At 48.7% G+C, this 20,450-nt stretch overlaps 1 protein-coding gene across 5 annotated transcripts in view; it reads right to left on the bottom strand.

Moving 5' to 3' along the window:
- The window catches only part of LOC109276660 (carboxyl-terminal PDZ ligand of neuronal nitric oxide synthase protein), a 285,556-nt gene that overhangs the window by 263,440 nt on the left and 1,666 nt on the right, over window positions 1–20,450 (bottom strand). The gene's annotated exons all lie outside the window — the stretch shown is intronic.

The raw sequence follows: 20,450 nt of genomic DNA, 5'->3' as shown, positions 1-20,450 counted from the left end.
CAGAAGCGGAGAACTACAGCCGTTGTCAGGGGCCGACAGCAAGGTCTGAAGGGCAGGGGCAGCCCAGCCCCTGTCAACGCTCAATTGACTCACCAGGACTGGATCCCACAGGGAGGAGAAACCATCTGGAGCAGAATCGAAATTGAGCGGGACAGGTAACAGGGACAAAGGAAAGAAAAAGGTTCAGAGAGAGAGAGAGAGAGAGAAGGAAACAGAGACACCACGTGTTCTAATCTAAATGAAATTGGAAAAGGAACTGTGAAGTCAGAAATCCTCCTGAACTTACCATCCTCTAAAAAGTTAAGGAAAACAGGGGCGCCTGGATGGCTCAGTCGGTTAAGTGTCCAACTCTTGATTTCGGCTCAGGTCACGATCTCACAGTTGCTGGATCGGGCCCCACGGTGGGTTCCACACTGAGCGTGGAGCTTGCTTAAGATTCTCCCTCTCAAAATAAACATTTTTTTTTTAATTCAGGAAAACAGGTTCATAATAAAAATTAATGAAAATATCAGAGTCAACTCCACAGGCAGTTCTGAAAGAAAAAGAGTAAGGACCAAAATACCTCTGGAGATGTGGGACAATGAAAACACGCCAAAAAGACATTCAAGAAACATTAAAATGTAACATCATTTCAAAATGAGCTAAAAATACTGTAAATTATGCAAGACATGAAAACAAATTAGAATTATGAAAATTCAAAAGTGACTAAATTCAAGGAAGAATCAAAAAAAATTTTTTTAATCATTCTAGAAATGAAAACTCAACTAGAAAGAAGAAAAAATAAATCTGACAAAAGGCCTGGAAAGTCAGGAACATACTCAAATGAAAAACACAGAAAGATCAAAGGGATTTGAAAGCGGCAAGCACCGAAAACGGACAAAGAAGAACCAATATACGGTTAAGAGGGGTTCTTGCAAAACAAAATAAACCAAAGCAAGGGAACAGAATTCTGAGAATAGTAATTCATGAAAACTTCCCCCCTCCCAAAATATATATATCGAAACCTTATGAAGAGCATATTATGTATCTGTGAACACAGACTCAGAGTAAAGACATATCCTAAGAAAACTAGAAGGCATGTCTATACCTGGGAATATTGTCCCATGCATGAGCTTTTCCTCAAGATCCTAGAGAATGAACTTCAGAGGACCTAATGACGAGACACATGGATAGAGGTATCCAAAGTATTAACCAAGCAGTTATAAAGGAATAAGGCTAAGTGAGGCTTAAAAGGATCTATTACAATGTGCAACGACTACGCAATGGTATTCGCTTCCTATGGCTGCAATGACAAATTATCACAAATGAGGTAGCTCAGAATGACAGAAGCATATTCTGCTATAGGTCTGGAGGCCACAAGTCCAAAATCAGTTCCACTTGACCGCAATCAAGGTGCTGGCATGCTGTCCCCCTCTCCAAGGGTTCTAGAGGAAAACTCCATTCCTTACTCTGCCAGCTTCTGGTGGCTGCATTACTGGGTCTCTGTCTCCAGGATCACATGGTTCTTCCCTTTCTGTGAATCATCTGTCTCTGCTTCCTCCTTCTAAGGACATCTTTGGTGGCATCTGGAGCCCACCCAGATCATCCAGGATAACGTCCCCTCTCGACATCCTTCTTCCTCACCTCTGCAATCTCTGCCATTTGTGGGTGCTAGGGATTAGGACCTGGACACCGTGAGGGGCCACAGGTTATTCAGCCAACCACAATGATCTAGGGCAGCCATTCTCTTCAATGGTGGAGGACGGGGATGGCATAGGAAAACAAGGTTTTTTAATGTTTTCAGCATAACAACTGATGCTGGTCTCAATATTGCTATTCTGAGACGGCAGACTGGGTATTATGGGATAGAGCAAATGAGTAATTCCAGGATACTCCATTCCATTGTTCCCTACGCTCTTGAGAACCAGAAGGTGGTGTGGCAGAAAGAACAGAGGAAATACAGAAGAGGTTAAGTAGAAACCTCGTAGTCTTGAGTTGTAGTTGAAAATAGGAGTATGTGGGGCACGTGGGTGGCTCAGTCAGTTGAGCGTCCGACTTCGGCTCAGGCCATGATCTCGCAGTTCGTGGGTTCGAGCCCCGCGTCGGGCTCTGTGCTGACAGCTCAGAGTCTGCAGCCTGCTTCGGATTCCGTGTCTCCCTCTCTCTCTGCCCCTAACCCACTCACATTCTGTCTCTGTCTCTCTCAAAAATAAACAAACGTTAAAAAATAATTTTAAAAAAAAGAGAATAGGAGTATGAACTCACAAGTATGTTTAGATCTGTCACCTTCATTCTTGTGCTCTCTCTTTATATACCAGATTCAAGTCTGAAGCAGAAAATGTATCAGGAGTCAAAGAGAGGAGAAGGGCAAGAAAGCAGGGGACGGGGGTGGAAATCTCCGAGGCCCAGTAAAGACGTCAGCTACCAGACTGTATGTATGCATAAAGGGAAAGAAAGATGGTGTCACAGGACAGGGAATGAGGCGTTGATCGGCCCTCATCATGGTCACACACAACACAGAAAGGCAAATACTTTGGCCTACAGACTTGGGTACTCTGGCTTCACCACCGTGTGGGTGCACACCTCAGAGCCCCTAGGTCTGCTATCAAACAGATCAACCCGCCTTCTGATGGAGAAGGTGGCCCCTTGAACCCCCACCCTCTTACCTGCAAGGAGGCAAGCGCTGGGCGTATCCAGCCACTGATTCAATTACGCACCTCATCGTAAACCCACAAAAAGGCATTCTGGTCCAATAAATCAGCTTGTCAATCTGAATAACCTAGGTCTGCTCATACATGTGCCTCACTGCGTATACATCGGTTCTCCTGGCTGCACGCGGCAGCCACCTGGGAGCTTTTAAAATCACAGTGATGGAGGGACACCTGGGTGGCTCAGTCAGTTAAGCATCTGACTTCAGCTCAGGTCATGATCTCACGGTTTTTTTCAAGCCCCACGTTCAGCTCTGCACTGACAGTGTGGAGTCTGCTTGGGATATTCGCTCTCTCTGCCTCTATCATATGTTGCGTGTGTGTGTGTGTATATATATATATGTACACACACACACACAACATATACGGTAGATATGTATATATATAGATATATATACACACACACAACATATATGTAATATATTTTTTATATATATTTTTATATAGAATATATATTTATATATATGATACATATTTGTATTTATATCTTTATATATGTATTTATTTATATATTTATTTATGTTTATATATAGCTTATATGTATATATTATACATTTATATATTATATACATGTTACATATGTTCATATATTATATATATGGTTATATATACTATATGAGTGCTATATAAACATATATGTTTTTATATATTATAAATCTTTATTTTATACATATAGGAAAAGAAAATTACAGTGATGGAGGAGTGCCAGGGTGGCTCTGTCAGTTAAGCGTCTGACTCGATTTTGGCTCAGGTCATGATCTCCTGGTTTGCAGGATGGAGCTCCGCATCAGGCTCCACACGGTCAGTGGCGAATCCTTGCTTGGGATTCTCCCTCTCCCTCCCTTCCTCCCTCCCTCTCAAAATAAACACACACTAAAAATTAATAATAAAACAAAGTTACGGTGATGGAAAGACCCCAGTCCAGGAAGATGAAACAAGAAACTCTGGGGAAGCAGGATCTCTGCTTTGAAGAGCCTTGCGTGGTCCTGAGGTACAGCCGGGTGGCAAGGCCCTGTCGTAGTACAGGCTTAGGCTTCCGCGGCAGCAGGACCGAGGGCTAACCCCCGAGCAGCGGGCAGTGAGGCTGTGCCCTTGAAGGCCACGACCCTGGCCCCCAGAGCTGTCAGCACCCGGAGGCCTCTTCCTGCATGAATTTCTGCAAAACCCAAGACCGAACTCATTTTTTTTTTTCTTCTTCTTCTTCTTCCATCTTCCTGCAGAACGTGACCCTGTACGGTTCTACAGGTTTTCAAAACTTCTCTTTTGACCGCATCAGGGACAACGCAACAACCATGACTTAAAGGGTCCCCCCCCCCCCCCCCAAGGAGGAGTGAAAGGTGTAAATGTTTGAGGACACAAGGCAAGTAACGACTAAATGCTGCTTAAGGGTGGTTATGCTTGAGCAGCATATTGATGAACAGTTAAGGGAAGAAAGAACACAAGTTCCCACCTCCCACGCCTCAGAGAGCGGGCACCTCCCCACCCGGGGACGTGGTGAGTGCCACGTGCAGTCCTGCTGTGCTCTGGCTGTTTGCTCAGATTGATCCGTCTGCCAGGATGTGGACATTAGGTAATTGGGATGTGACTACCAGGAAAGGGGGGATGGTCTGTAGAAGAAACGGGAAGGATACAAGAGCCTCTGAGCGTTCGTGTGGGAAGGGACCCCCGGGGTCATGTAAGATTTAGGTTCTGAGTCGGCTCTGGTATTTTACGGGTGAGGGGACAGAGTACAAAGGCATGAAAGTGACAAGGTCAAGGCCGTTGATCCAAGGCTAGGGTTGGCTCTGCAGGCTTCCAGAGCTCTTGTGTGCCGCATCCCGTCTCCCAGACCCTGAGTACACCCTCGTGAAGAGGCACGTCACTCCCACACGGCACACCCAGTGCACAAGCCCTCTGCCGAAGAAGAGGAGAGTCAGCAGCCGCCAGTGTGTGCTTCAGACACGTGTGTCACGAGAAACAGGTACAAGGCCCTGCTGGAAAAAGGAAATCATCATGAAATGCACCACGGGCAGGAGGCACCAGACGTCTGAAGGACGCTAAGGAGCGGCCTAACCTTGGCGAACTAAATCCGTGAATTCTGCGCCTGCTTACGTGTGTTTAGGGAGCAGCTACTACGTGCCAGGCCATCTGCCAAAAATACAGAAGTTCAACCACCTCTTACAGAGCCTATGCTACGGACACAGACAACAGATTATATGTGAAATGGTGCTTAGCAATCCAAGGAAGGGCAGCAAAGCTGGGAGAGCAGTGGAGAAACCAGAATTTGAGGAGGTAAGCCCCGCAAGAGGACCGTGGGGAGGATGCGTCCATCCCAGGTGTGCGAGAACCAAGAGAGCTTCGGGCCGCAGGCTGCATCACCTCAGCGGAAGAAAAAGGAGTCTCGTACCATAGAGATCTGCAGCATCTTGAAAGGGAAAGGCTGAGAGGGCAAAGCCAAGCAGCAAAACCAACACAACCCGGGCGCAAAAACCAACACAACCCGGGCGCAAAAACCAACACAACCCGGGCGCAAAAACCAACACAACCCGGGCGGCAGCTGGGCCGGGCCAAAGAAGAGTTACTGGCAGCAAGAGTCACACTAGGGACCCCACGCCAGACACGGGCTTCCAGGGAAAGGTAAGGGGGAGCAGAACCGGGCGAACCCAATGGTGTTGGCTTCATGCATCTGGTCAAGATCAGTGGTGCGCCTGCAATGCGTCAGAAGCAAATCAAATATGGTGCTCGTTTCAGGATCGCACGCCCCCCCAGTGGGTACCATGGTGGGGGGAGGCCATAGAAGACAGAAGTCCTTGCAGGACAGGCAGTGGGTATTGACAGAAAGCCTTAGGGACACAAGGGAAGTTGCTAATACCCCTAACAACCTAATTAGCCTCGGGAACCCATTACAGACTTGTCACCAGAGACTTACAGAATCCCTGTCTGAACTTCTCATGTTTCAGCAACTTCCACTCCCAAGAAAAGGCTGGCGGGAAGAAAGGGCCACCCCTTCGCTGCGATGGCCGACTATCCAGGGGCTGTTTTTACAGCCTTTGCAAGCATCCCACTCAGCGTTTCCCCGCATGTCACAAGGGGCTCATACGGCCTCGGTCTCGTGCTCATCGTTTTGCCTCAACAGACCTTCAAGTGCCAAGTCTCTACAGCCTGACAACGTGCTCCCTCAATTCGGAGGTAGTGAAAGAGATCAGGACTGCTCTAAGAAGTAGAGAACTCCACACGGGACCCGAGGACATCGGGCAGCTAAGGGCCTAACCCCTGGCAACCAGCTTAGGACCAGATACAGAGAGGAGGCACCTTAAACCACCTTTCCAGCTCACGCAGTTCAGGTATTAGAGGATCCTGCAAACGGATGGCATCCAAAGCTTTGTCATGTGAGTCGTAACGATCCGATCCAAGTTCAGACTATTTAACTCCGCAACTTTTCCGATTCTCCTTCCCAAACATGGACTGGCCCAGAGGACACAGTAGATGCTGTCTTTGTAGTTTCTCCTACATTTATCCCTTCATTTCCACGCGCCCCCCCCCCCTTTGGTCATCCTGGTCCAGGTCCTACACCTGGGCTTTAGCAATGGCCCTCACTGCAATTTTTACAAACAGCTCTCATCCCTTTCCTCGTCCTAACACAGGACACCTGTGTGTGCGTATATACATATATATGTATATACGCGCACACACACACACACACAGGTACACAGCTCATCCCCTAAAAATATCTTTTGCTCCCCACTGTTTACAAGATTAAGCCACATTGCTCAAGCCTGGTACTTAAAGCCTCCTGGGATATAGGTCTTCCTACCTCAGTCATTTTTTCCTTTTTTTTTTTTGTCTCTCTTTTAAAAAAAAAAAAAAAAAAAAATACTAAACCCTACCATATAAACCCTCCTCTCCCCTACCCCAACCACAGGACCACCCTTCCCTGCACTTACCTAAAATCTGCCCCTTCCTTTCATCACTTTCACACGTGGTCGTTCCAAACCGAAAGATGCCTTGCGCCTCTTGGCAACTTCCGGAGTGGACCACGCGCCCTCGTTCCAGCTCTCATCTCCAGTAGGTGATGAGCCACTCTCTGGTCCATTATAACCCACCCACCCCCTGCCACAACCCACTCCTCACAGAACTAGTATAGTGACATTTTTTTTTTTTTTAATATTTTGAGAGAGGGAGAGAGAGCACACACATGAAAGCAGGGGAGAGACAGAGAGACAAAGGAGAGAGAGATTCCCAAGAAGGCTCCGCACTATCAGCACACAGCCCGACACGGGGTTGCCTCTCACCAACCGCGAGATAATGACCTGAGCCGAAATTAAGAGTCATGTAACGCCCCTGCAAGACCCCTTCCAAAGTCACAGACCAAGCCACTCACAGCTGCCTCTGAAAACTGTCCCGGGGAAGAATATAAACAGGTAAGCTCTCCCCCAACACAGCAGAACCCACAGCTCGTGAAGAAACCTCAGTGGAACATTCCTTTGGAAAAAGCAAGGCCTTGTTTTAGCAAATTCGTGGTCCAGTTTTGTCTCAGATTTGGACATGGAGCGAGCGACCTTGGACAAGTCACTTAATACCGAGCCTTCAAAACCTCCACGGTAAAAGGGAGAAGAAAACGTCTATCATGCAGTGTAGTTCAAAGGATTAAATGAGAAAGCTTAGAAAACAGCTTGCAGAAGGCCCAGCACACAGTATGTGCTCAATACATAATCCTGCCATCACACCTGTCTTTCCATCTACCCAGACCTCCCCATCTACATGGATTTCCCTTAAGTCACCATCTGGCCTTCTGACTCTCTGACCTCCACACCAAGCACTGTACCCCAAAGACAGAAGCACAATAAATACTTCCTATAGGACCGGATCAATTTCTACATCTGCATTTAGGAGCATGTATTTAGGGAACCCAAGTTAGGTTCACAAAGGGCTAAACAGAGGGGAAAAATAAATCTATGGAAGGAAAGTGAATGTAAGTACTATAAGGACTTGGGAGGGAGGACACGATGATTCATAAAGACCACCACTTGGGGAAGAGCCCAGGTCTTTCTGGTCTTTCCACCCAAACTGCCTTGGCCTGCTCCAGCGCTGACCCTGAGATTCTCAATTGTGCGTCTTGATTTGATCACAATCACCCCGGGAGCTTTACTGACGTCTGACAGGGTTATAGTTCCAGGTGTGCAAGCTGTTTCGACGATTCCATACCCCATGCTCACCAGGACAAGTGCGTTCACCATCTAATCACCATGCAACTTTATCACAATATCATTGACTGTGTTCCCTCTGCCGCATTGCTCAGCTCTGACTTATTTTTTTGTAACTAGAAGTTTGTACATCTTCATCCCCATCACCTGTTTCACCCACCCACCTCTACCTCCCATATGGCAATCGCCAGTTTGTTCTCTGCATTTATGAAGCTACGTGTTGTGTTCTTTTCCAGATTCCACATATAAGTGAAATCACAGGGCATCTAACTCAGCACAATACCCTCTCCGTCCATGTTGTCACAAATGACAAGATCTCATCCCTTTTTTATAGCTGAGTTAATATTCCATCATGTGTGTGTCTGTGTACACACACACACACACACACACACACACACACACAACTTCATCATCCATTCATCTTTTTGGTTTTTCTTAATTTTGAGAGAGAGAGGGAGCTAGCAAACAGCTAGCAGGAGAGGGGCAGAGAGGAGGAGAGCGCGAATCCCCAGCAGGCTCTGCACTATCCGCATGGAGCCCAATGCAGGACTCGAACCCATGAACCAGGAGATCATGACCTGAGCCGAAATCAAGCATCGGTCGCTTACCCGACTGAAACATCCAGGCACCCCTATTCATCTTTTAAAGTTCCAAATGTGCAAAACTCCTGTTTCCAGAAACATGGAGGAGACAAACTTTTCTCTATTCCTCCTGCTAATAACCAGCAAACTCCAGCCATTATACATAAAACTAGCAGAAGAGGACTTGGAGAGATGGAAAGAAGGCCAGCCAGCCGAGGACCTCAGCACCCAAGGCACAACGTGGCACCTGGCTTCCCTGGGTTTTCCCTCTGCCTCACACATCCCAGGCCGGTTGCTGGAGAAGCCAGAGACCCAGAAACGCCAGAAGACAATTTAAAAAGTCCCGGGGCACCTGGCTCAGTCAGAACAGCATGCGACCCTTGATCTCAAGGTTGTGAGTTCGAGCCCCACGTTGGGTGTACAAATTGCTAAATAATAATAAACTTAAAAAGAAAGGTCTAAGAAGAGACTGCTTTCTCCAGCCAAAGGACCAGGACAGGGGCAGCGTCACAAGACAGACAACAGCTTTGCTCCAGCCCAGCGCCATACAAGAAAACTGTACCTCCCACCCTCACTCCTACCTGCAGGGTCCAGAAACCCGACTTTGGCCTTCACCAGGCTGTATGGAGACGCCTGCACCCTTACCTTCCTCCAGGGCTATCAGGGAAGGCTGAACGGAAGCTGGGCCACAGGGGTAACACAGCCTCCTCCCCTCCTTGCTGGGGGGGCAGAGGAGGCCTAGGGGAGAGTCCAGAACTTTCACCACCACCCAGCAGTTAAAAAAGGCAGAGCATCAGGGGCGCCTGGGTGGCTCAGTCGGTTGAGCGTCCGACTTCGGCTCAGGTCATGATCTTGCGGTCTGTGAGTTCGGGCCCGCATCGGGCTCTGTGCTGACAGCTCAGAGCCTGGAGCCTGCTTTGGATTCTGGGTCTCCCTCTCCCTCTGCCCCTCCCCCGCTCATGCTGTCAAAAATAAATATACATTAAAAAAAATTAAAAAAAAAAAAAAGGCAGAGCGTCAGCGGAGGCCCCATAAGCGAGGCAGGTGAGGCCCTCCTGCCCGCCTCCAGCGTGGGGTCAGCCGAGGCCCAGGAGAAGACTCTAGACTTCCGCCTCCACCTGACAGTAATGAGGCAGCACTCCCCGCCAAGGACAGAGGAGCCTCGCTGAAACAGAAGATTTAATTAAGATCCAGAATCTCATAACATAATACCCAAAGCGTCCGGCTTTCAATCAAACATCATTCATCATTCTGGGAACCGGGAAAACCTCAACATGAATGAGAAAAGACAATCAAAAGATGCCGACACAAGAGGACAGACATATTAGAATTACCCGACAAAAAATTTTAAGGCAGCCTTCATTTAATGTGCTGGAGACCAAAAAAAAAAAAAAAAAAAGTCTCAGCAAAGAAACCGAGGACATAAAAACTGCAACTCCCAGGCTACAACCCTGTACTAGCTGGATTTATTTTTTTTAATGTCTATTTATTTTCGAGACAGAGACAGAGTCTGAGCGGGGGAGGGGCAGAGAGCGTGGGAGACACAGAATCCGAAGCAGGCTCCAGGCTCCCAGCTGTCAGCACAGAGCCGGACGCGGGGCTCGAACTCATGAACCGCGAGATCATGACCTGAGCCAAAGTCGGACGCTTAACCGACTGAGCCACCCAGGGGCTCCTGTATGAGCTGGATTTAAATCGCTGGGAGCCCCCAGTCATCAGTCTTTCTTTTTTTTTTTTTTTCCTTCTTCACCTCCCCAATGAGCGACGATGTTTCAGACCCAGGGCGTCTGTCAGCATTGCCTGGGAAACATGATCAAGACAGAGGTCAGGCCCTCTCACTACTTCAACAAGCCTGGGCCTCCGTATTTTTATTCGTTTCCAGATGATTCCGAGAGACGCCAAAGTTTGAGAACAGCTGCTTTCACTAATCAAAGGAATCTGCAGGTGATTCTCCTCATTGAAAGAGGCTGCAAAATTCTGGGCCTGGAGGAGGACAGAGTCGCATTTCAATAACCTTGAGTCCAGAAGTAGTTTCCATCACACTTTGGGTACGGGCGCCCGGGACATAACGTGCTTCACCTGGGCGGCCACATTGAAAAAAACGAAAATCCAGGGGCGCCTGGGTGGCTCAGTGGGTTAAGCGTCCGACTTTGGCTCAGGGCATGATCTCAGTCCATGGGTTTGAGCCCCGCTGACAGCTCAGAGCCTGGAGCCTGCTTCGGATTCTGTGTCCCCCTCTCTCTCTGCCCCTCCCCTGCTCATGCTCTGTCTCTCTCTGTCTCAAAAAATAAATAACAACATTAAAAAAAAATTTTTTTTTTTTAATAAAAGAAAATCCACGCACAGCGAGGGCCGGTTTGCAAAGAGAGCTACAGCCCAGGTCCAGGTTGTGTGTGTTTATGTGGAAATAGCACGGGAGTGAGAGATTATGTTACCTGTCACTTGGCCCCTGGGAGACATTCATCTTCCTCTTGGCAGAAAAAGAAATGCTTCCACATGAGCGCCTCTCCCCGTCCAAAGAGACCAAAACAAAAAGGGAAGAGTTTATAATCAAGAGAGAACAAAAAGACACGACTCAGGGGCTTCTCTGTTGTGCACGGAGATTTCCAAGCCAGGGCAACAGCAGCTCCCAGGCTGAAGTTTTCCAGCATTTGTAGTCTCCTGGGCGGGGGTGGGGGGGGCCTCAGAAATGCAGGAAAAGGCAGGGAAGGGGGCGTGGAAGTTGCTGGGAGGAAGAGGTGTGGTAAGGGGGGTGGGGGGGAGAGGAACCCATCGCTAGACAGGAAGTGCGTGGCAAGAGCCCAGCAAATAACACCCCTCTCCAGGAAGGAAGGGCCCCCAAAGCTCCTCTCCCCTCAACTGCTATCCCTCTCACTAATGCCTCATGTCCCTGTCTAGAGCTCAGCCACAGGGCCCACAAGAGCGGTCTCGGCAGGTGGCCCATCGCCTGCTGGCACACAGCAGACCAGTCCCTGGGCCACAGGCAAGAAGACCACCACCTTTAATGACCATTTGCCCATTCAATCTAACCTAGAAAGATGTGCCTCAGTTTCCTCATCTGCAAAACGGGTACAATAGCACCTACTCTCACGGGGCCGCTGTAAAGATTAAGTTAGTTAACATACGTAAAAGGCTGAGAGGGGCGCCTGGCTGGCTCAGTCGGGAGAGCATGTGACTCTCGATCGTGGGGTTGTGAGTTCGAATTTCACACTGGGTGTAGAGATTACTTCAAAAGAAAACCTTTAAAAACTAAAAATAAGTAAATAAAACGCTGAGAACCAAGGGTAGAAGGTGGTACTTAACAAATATTAGCTCTTGGTATTTTGAGAGATATGCAGAGATGCCTTGGGCCAAACTGCCTGGCTTTGACTGGAAGGTCTGTCCATTACTAACTACGGACCTTGATCAAGTTACTCTGTCTCTCTCTGCCTCGGCTTCCCCATCTGTAAAAGTCGGCGAGAGAACCTTAACTCAGGCAGCTGTTGAGAGGATTAACCATTTCACAGAATGTGAACAGTGCCTGGAACCCAGTAAGTGCTTTTAACGTGATAATGGCGATTCTGTTAGCTTTCTCTGATGCGGACCATACGAGGCTGAGGTAGGGGGAACATCCCCTTGGCCTTGGAGCAGCTCATAGCCCAGATCAGGAGATGAGAAATGCACAGCCAGAGCCAGCAGGGAACAGCACCCAGAATACAGAACATGGGACAATTCTGCAAGCACACGCTTCCCACCCACGTGCTCACACACGGGCTAAGGGAGCTCAGACTCTTCTGCACACAGGGTGCACTGGGTGGCAAGTGCCCCCTTCCCGGACACCCCTTAGTAGGGAGTCCCAGGTCTCCCTCACCTCTCAGGGCCGATCATTTCACCAGGTCTCCTGGAAAGCACCGTAGCCTCTAGAGTATGTGGGGGAGAAGCCACGGCCCTCAGTTCTCATGGATGGACCACAAGGGTGTAAGACACACAAGTCTCCGGGAAGTGCTGCACCAAACCACCTGCCTTGCCCGCAGCGGGAGAGGCGTAGGGGTCTGAAGCGTTCCGACACTCTGGGCACGGAACTTGCTGGAAGTGCCATTGTAAGTAACTTTTAAACCAGCTGCTCTGGTGCTTAAAAGGAAACATGATGCTGAATAGAAAAATTGCAAAGGGAAATGTAAGCATCACAAGATATTAATTAATCCCATGATGCGAGATTCCTTCTGCTTAGATTACCCCTGCTTAAAGAAATATTTATCCAAGAAATTTCAGAGACAGGGCAGACAGACAGCACACCGCACTTAATGAGATTCTGTGGTTTTTAATCCTAACGAGGCTCACGTCTGGAACACATGGGATGGGGGCATGCCCCAGGAGCTAGTTAACCCTTCTTTATTCCCTCCCAAGGAGGCTGACAGCTATTTTAAGCCCACAAAGTAGTCACGCTGCCTGAGTTGCAACTTTGAGAAGCACTCTGGCCGACTTGGCTGGATCTTTACCCCGTGTGCAGAACGGGGATGGTGCACCAGGAGGCCTCTGACTTATCAGAGAATGAATCTGCTAACTCCACAGATTACAACCAGATGAAACACACACGAAATTTAAGGTGCAATTTGTCGGATGAAGTAACAATAAAAATAGCAGCCGGGCCTGGGCCGGGCACAGCACCAGGCGTTTCCACGTGTAACTCATTTACTCGTGAACCCCAGAAGGTACGTATTCGTACCCTCTTTGTTCAGACCAGGGTACCACAGGAGAGAGGCTAAGTAACTCCCACGGGGTCACGCAGCAAGACAGGGCCAGGATCTGAACCCAAAGACAGTCTGGTTCCGGCATCCATGCCATGCCGCACGTCAACCAAATTCATGTCACCAAACTTACCAAAGAGCAAGTTAAAGGAAACAAAACAGTGAATGAGGGGGGAAAGGTGTCGATTCGTCAATGAGAACACAACGGGCTGCAAATATGTTTTTTTACTAATAAATGGCAATTAGGTATTCCTGAAACTGGCCATATGTTCCGTAATCAAAGATTCTAATTCCACCACACGCCCATCACAGGAATTCCATTTAATGCAGGAAAAAAATGCTTACTCGGCAGTTCCCCTGGGAGGAAAAGCCGCTCTGTGAGGTGGGAGTACGGATGCGTCCTGGGAGGCCGGGGAGGCCCTGAGGTCCCCAGGGACCCAGGCAAAAAGCACAGGAACTGTGCTTGAGAGGGGACTGGAGCCAGCTGAGGCAAATGCATTTCTTGGGCTCACAGCAGGGCCCTCCTGGCAGTCCTCGTAGTGAACATCCCAGGAATCATGTTCCTTCCCTCCAAATGCACATTCTATACGCAAGTTGCTGCCTGAGCACGGCAGAAGGTACAGGCATTGGGGGGGCAGAGTGACAGGGCCCCCGATGACGACATGCGGAGAAAAACATCAGAGTAAGCAGCCCAGCACCACCGTGGGGTCTGGTCAGTCCCTTCCACACAGAGGTGGGGCTGGTAACATCCACCCCACCAAGTGACACTGGGTGGGACGTGACAAGGGGGCCTAGGGAACGGGGTGTGCTCTGATTGGGTCAGAGCGCAGGGTGATAAAGGGAATTATTCAGAAACAGAGAGCGCTGAATATCATGCTAAGAATCGGGACCTAATACAGTAGGCCTAGGAACTCACTGTGTTTTGGAGGAGGAGGGACAACATAATTATACTTCGGGAAAATTACCAGAGCACAAGTTTATAGGATCAAGTGGAAGCCTCCAGAAAGTTACTCAAACAGTCCGGGGAGAGGCGGTGAGAGTGTGAACCGGCCAGAGGTGGGAAACGATGGAATGGGCAGAGGTGCGTGGATGGAGGTCACGGAGAAGATTCAAGAACACGGCAACTGACTTCGTGTGGAGGCTAGCGGAGAGAATAGCCTGGCCACGGTAGGGACCCAGTGAACAGCCAGTGAGTTTCGGCTGTTATACGAAAGGGTCCAGGCAGTGCTCCCAAGTATCAGGCCCGGGTACCCGAGAGCATGCTGGGGTCGCTAACCGAAGTCCCAAGCCAGAGAGGTTTGCTATCCAGCTTGTTGAGGGGAAGGAGCCAGCAACCTGTTCCTCGGTGCAGAGACCACGAGCAGGAAACAGAAAATGAAGATCCGGACTCTGGACTGGAGTTAGGGGTCCAGGAGCCAACCTGCACAGCAACCAAGCCCTCACACAAGAGGTCCAAGGGAGGAGAAAGAGCAGCCAGCAAAGAGGAGATTCTGCTCAGAGAGCAGACCACGGAGGACGGGCTGAGCAGGAAGAAAACTCAGGAAGCACAAAGACAGAAAAGGGTAACAGTAGGACAATTTCTTTTTTTTTTTTTTTTTAAGTTTATTTATTTTGAGAGAGCAAGTGGGGAGGGGCAGAGAGAGAGGGGGAGAGAGAGAGAGAGAGAGAGAGAGAGAGAGAGAGAGAGAGAGAGAGAATCCCAAGCAGGCTCCTACACCCAGCATGGAGCCCGATGTAGGGCTTGATCTCCCCACTCTGGGATCGTGACCTGAGCCAGAATCAAGAGTCAGACGCTCAACAAACAGAGCCACCCAGCCACCCCGCAACTCGGTAACTTTTTTTAAAAGGACAACCCAAAAAATGGGTAAAGGATCTGAACAGACGTTTCTCCAAAGAAGATATATAAATGCCAAATAAACGCGTGTTCTATATCATTATTCATCAGGGAGATGCAACTCAAAGCCACAAGGAGATAGCGCCTCACACCCACTAGGACGGCTAGAATCAAAAAGTCAGACAATTACAAGTGTCGGTGAGGATGTAAAGAAACCAAAACCCTGCTGGTGGCCAAGGTGCAGCCATGCTGGAAACCACCTGGCAGTTCCACAAATGGTTAAACCTGGCTACTACGATATCTAGCAATTCTACTCCTACTTATCTACCCACAAAAAATGAAGCCATACCTCCCTACAGAAACATGTACACCAGTGTTTACAGAAGCAGTATTCACAGTAGCTAGAGCATAAACAACCTTGGCTCAGTCAGTTAAGCGTCCGACTCTCAATTTCGGCTCAGGTCATGATCTCGCGTTTCGTGGGTTCGCCCCACGATGGGCTCTGCGCTGACAGCACGGAGCCAGCTGGGAATTCTCGGTCTCTCTCTCAAAATAAATACGCTTAAAAAAAAATAAACAACCTTAATGTCCGTCGATGGATGAGTGGATAAACAAATTGTGGTATGTCCATACAATGGAATATTATGCAGCCATAAAAAGGAATGAGGCTTTGACGCAGGCAGTATGGACCGAAAATACTATGCTAAGTTAAAGATGCCAGTCATGCGCACATGTGCACACACATAAATCATACTTTATGATCCCACTGATACGAAATGTCCTTTCTAGAGACAGAAAGTAGATTAATGGTTGCTTAGGGCTGGGATGGATGGAGGGGTAGGGGGATTATAACCAGAGGGTATATAGGTTCCTTTTCTGTTTGTTTATTCTTTTTTTTTTTTTTTTTTTTTTTTTGGAGAAAGAGAGAGATGGAGTGCAAGCAGGGGAGGGGCAGAGAGAGCGGGAGACCTAGAATTTGAAGAGGCTCCAAGCTCTGAGCTGTCAGTACAGAGCCCGATGCAGGGCTCGACCTCACAAACTGTGAGATCATGTCCTGAGCCGAAGTCGAACGCTCAACCGACTGAGCCACCCAGGCGCCCCCATAGGCTTCTTTTTGAGGTGATGAAAATATTCTAAAATTGACTACAGTGATGGTTACACGTATCTGGAATATACTAAAAACCACTTAATTGTCTACTTTAAGTTAGTGAATTGTGTGGTGTGTGAATTATGTCTCCATAAAGCTATCAGAAAGCAGGGGGAAAGGAAGCTCACTTTCCAAAAAGAGGAAGGAAGAAGGACGGCGAGGTCACTGAGGAGCTAAAAGCAGCCTTGAGGCAATGAGGCTGTGAGGAGGCAGATAATTATAGTCAAAGAAAGCATTCTGAAAGTTTGAGTTCTTGGAAGTAGCAGCATTATGAGTAAGCGATAATAAACAGTGCGTCTGATTAGGGTCTTGGGGGTAATGACTGTGGCAAAGGTCAAATTCCGTGTGGCTGCACGATTCGCATCACTAAAACAACTGGGACGTTTGGGGCCAAGGAGACCAGACCGAAAGCCATCAATTCATGAAATGTATGGCCAGGTAGATAGAAATAGACTTGCCCATCAGATCCCCAACGCCAGCTGTGGAAAAACACCCTGGGACACCTTGACGCATAAAAAAAAAAAGGCATCATTTCAGAGCAGCGCTGTATCTTTGAGACTTACTGCCCCCCAAAAGTGGTCGGAGAAGGTAACAACAGGAGGGGCGCCCGGCTGCCTCCATCCGTAGAGCATGGGACTCCTGATCTTGGGGCAGTGAATTCAAGCCCCATCTTGGAGGTCAACTTGGTTTAAAAAAAATAAATGAATAACAATCAGTTTGAAAGCATCTGGACAAATACACAAGAAGGTGAAATAAACCATGATGCTATCCGTGTATACAGCAGGCCCTGCATCTGGACCCCCGCTGGTCCAGAACCCTAGAAAAACAGGACCCTGGAGGCAGAGTTCACACACCCAGGATATAGTGAAGTCGATGGGAGCCTTTACCATGCTGCAGGCTCAAGTGTGAGTCAGAACACCCCTTTTATGGCGAGCCAATAACGTTATGTCCTAATCTGGAAGCCCTCCCAACAGCATGCTGTTCAGGGTTACCGGCATCTCTAAAATCCGCATCATGGAAAACACCAGCCAGTGAAGCCATTTAGCAAGGAGGGAAGGAAACAGGGCCACAGAATTGAGTTCAGATTTGACCAAGAGCTCCCAAACTGCAAAATCACTCCGCAGGGTGACGATATATACTTACTGCTTTCAGACTCTACAACTGGACATTTCTTGCACTTGACAAAGGATTTATTATTGCTGGCTATGTAGGTTCCTGATGCTGGGGAAGGGGGCTATACACAGAAGCAGGAGACAAGGTCCTCAACACTCAGAACACTGGAGAAGGTGTATGCAGAGGGAAAAGAACACAAAATTTTGTGGCAGACCATGACCCAAAGACAGCTTCGGCAATCTCTCCCGCCCCATGGGCACCCCTGCGATGTGACCTTAATACCCCCCCCCAAGAATGAAGTCCATTTCTTCCCTTGAATCTGAGCCAGCCTATGGCCTGATTTGACCAACAGAATACAAAAACGACCCTCTGTAACCTTGGAGGCCCGTCCCTAAGAGCTTCTACCTTCCCTGCTTGGAACACTCTCTCTTGGAAGCCAGCTGCCAAATACAAGCACCATCAGGCTGTGAGGACATCCAAGCTACCCACTGAAGAGAACCATCACGTGGAGGACCAGCCATGTGAGTGATACCTTCTAGGACCTTCCAGCCCAGCCCAGCCATGAAGCCAAATGAGTGAGCCAGTCGACATAAGAACGGCCCAGCCAAGTCCTGCCTGAATTCCTGGCGCACGAATCATGAGCCAATTAAACAGATACTGTTTTAAGCCACTGAGTTTTCAGGTAGTTTGTCAAGTGGCAACAGATTCCTGAAACTAACTTGAAGCCAGGAAACTAGGCCAGAGTCCTGGTTCCCGTTCGCATCTAGCCAGGTGACCCTGGGTCAACGACTTCCCCCTGGACTGCAATTTCCTCATCTGTAAAATGAGAAGGTTGTTGCAGGTGCACTAAAGTGCTATCCAGTTGTGACAACGGGCGAGGCCATCGGTGCTGTGGATCTAGAGGGGCAACTACTTCAGCATCAGAAGGAACCGTGGACCAGGAGACAAAAGTACTGGATGGTTAACAGAGGGGACAGCTACATGGCTCATAGTAAGTGCTCACTAAATACCAGCTCTAATCATATTGTCTTAGCAGTTCTGTGACTATAGACAAGTTAATCCCTCTGATCCCCAATTTTTTTTTCATTTGAGAAATGGAGATAAAACCAATGTTTCTGTTTCTACGTGAAGAAAACTCTTTGTATGGGAAAGTCCCATGTAAATCAAAAATCACCTACAAATGGAAGCCATAACTATGTTAGTAACGCTTGTATTGTTCTTTGTGCCAAAACCATTAGCAGTCTCCTCCTCGCCCAGCAAGGGGAGAGAGTCAGGAGATGGCACTGGCCACCAGGAAGACACCCCGGGAAAGGGAGAGGCCGGTCCAGAAGGGCCATACAAAGCGAGTGAGATTTTTACCACCCACCCACCAGCAATGATCAATGGGCGAGGCACCCATGCTGAACACGGAACGCAGGTGATCCCTCAGGAGCCACTACCAGTCCATGGGGACATCTGGAAACAGCCCAGCATTAAAAATTTAAGTAATTCCTACATCAGAGTCCAAGAGGCCAGCAGCCTGAGGATGCCCCACCAGTGAGCTGTGAATGAGGCCACTGCCCGGCATAGAGTGAACACTCCATAAAAATGACTAAATAAGCACTACCTTTGGGAGTCTGAAGCCAAAATTCCCAGGTTGAAATGCTGGCTTTGCCATCCACAGCTGTGTGCACCAAAGCAGGCAACAACCTCCCTGAGCCTAGATCCTCATTCATAAGACATGAGGAGACCCACCTCTAGGGAAGGGGTAAGAATTACACGATTCCGCTTAATAATGCACGATGTTGTTTGTAAGTGCCCAGACCCTCTGACTCCCAGACGCCCTTCAACCCCAGCCGCAACCTTTCAAATCTCTGCAGAACCCTGAAAATGAGCGGCATCCATCCAAACAGTCACTTCACCCAGTGTTGATTCTGAAAAGCTGCCAGCCCTTGGGACAGAAAGACATGGGCTCATTTTCCAAGGGTATCTGACAAGGCAGCAAGAATACATTTACATTTTACAGCCTGTGATTTTCCAAAACAAGAGACGAATGTGGTGTGGATTTAACCCTGAAATCCCAAGGACCACGCAGGCCCACAGACACTGCTCTGGTGGGAGGCGGAAACCAACCAGAGGCGGCGCTAGCCCACAGGACAGAAAAGCTTCCGCTTCCACCTCTACTCAGGTCTAGACTGACCGGGTCTGACGGTACTGGCGTCCAGCGTCAATTACAAAGGGCTGGGGGTTAAGACCCAGCTCTGAGCCCCGCCCTCGCTCCTCTACCTTGCAGAACTCAGAGCAGGCCTCCTTGGTCCCCTAGGTCTCAGGTCCGCATTGGGAACACCGCCTGGACCAACTGTGAAACCCCCTCTAATCAAGCACCACTGCGAGTGAACCCAGGGAAGTTACTAACGATCGGCACTACGTCATGCAGCCCCCCAGGCGTTCGCTTAGGAAAAAAAAACTGCATATGGGGAAAGTGAAGGTAAAGATCCAGCCAGCTGGAGGCCAGCCTCAAGCCCCATGCTTCTCAAAGTCTGGTCCCAGTCACTTGCATTAAATCACCTGGAATGCTCATTAAAGGTACACAGTCCCAGGCTCCCCAACTCCCCAGATGTAGCAAATTAGACTTGGGGGGGTGGGGGGTGGCAAGAATCAGACTTTTCAGTCCCCTCACCTGGTGATTCTTACGCATACCGGGTTCTGAGACCCAGTTGGGACCAAAGGCAGAGACTGAGAAAAGAATAAAAGGGATTTATTTTATGTACTTGTTTATTTGTGTTGCATAAAAAGGTTTTTAGAACACTTTAATTCTGATCCCCGTTCTTGCCCTCATTCTTGTGGAGCACTGGTGAGCCACACAAGGCGAAGCCAATTCCCCAGTTTCAGTACATCCAAGAAACCTGAGTGATGACCGTGATGAAAATTTCATACTTTAACATGAAAAACTTGCTCACCAAAGCAACAGGCCTCGACAAAAATTAAACCCAAACACCCCATCTTAGACCAACCAGGTCTATTCCCGGAGAAGCAAGATAAGATCTCGGCCACAGCCCCACTCTGGTCCCAGCCATACCCAGCAGTTCAGCTGTGCAACCCACGCAGGGTTTGACGGGGGGTGGGGGGTTGGGGGGCAGGGGGTGTCCTAGCGCTAGCAAATATGGCTGAGAGAAGGTTATTCGGGGGGATTAAAAAA

The sequence above is a fragment of the Panthera pardus genome, unplaced genomic scaffold (genome assembly GCF_024362965.1).
Source record: "Panthera pardus isolate Hobbes unplaced genomic scaffold, ASM2436296v1 HiC_scaffold_21, whole genome shotgun sequence".
In the NCBI taxonomy this organism is placed as follows: domain Eukaryota; kingdom Metazoa; phylum Chordata; class Mammalia; order Carnivora; family Felidae; genus Panthera; species Panthera pardus.
The sequence above is the reverse complement of the archived record's forward strand: the minus strand, read 5'-3'. Positions and strand labels throughout refer to the sequence as shown.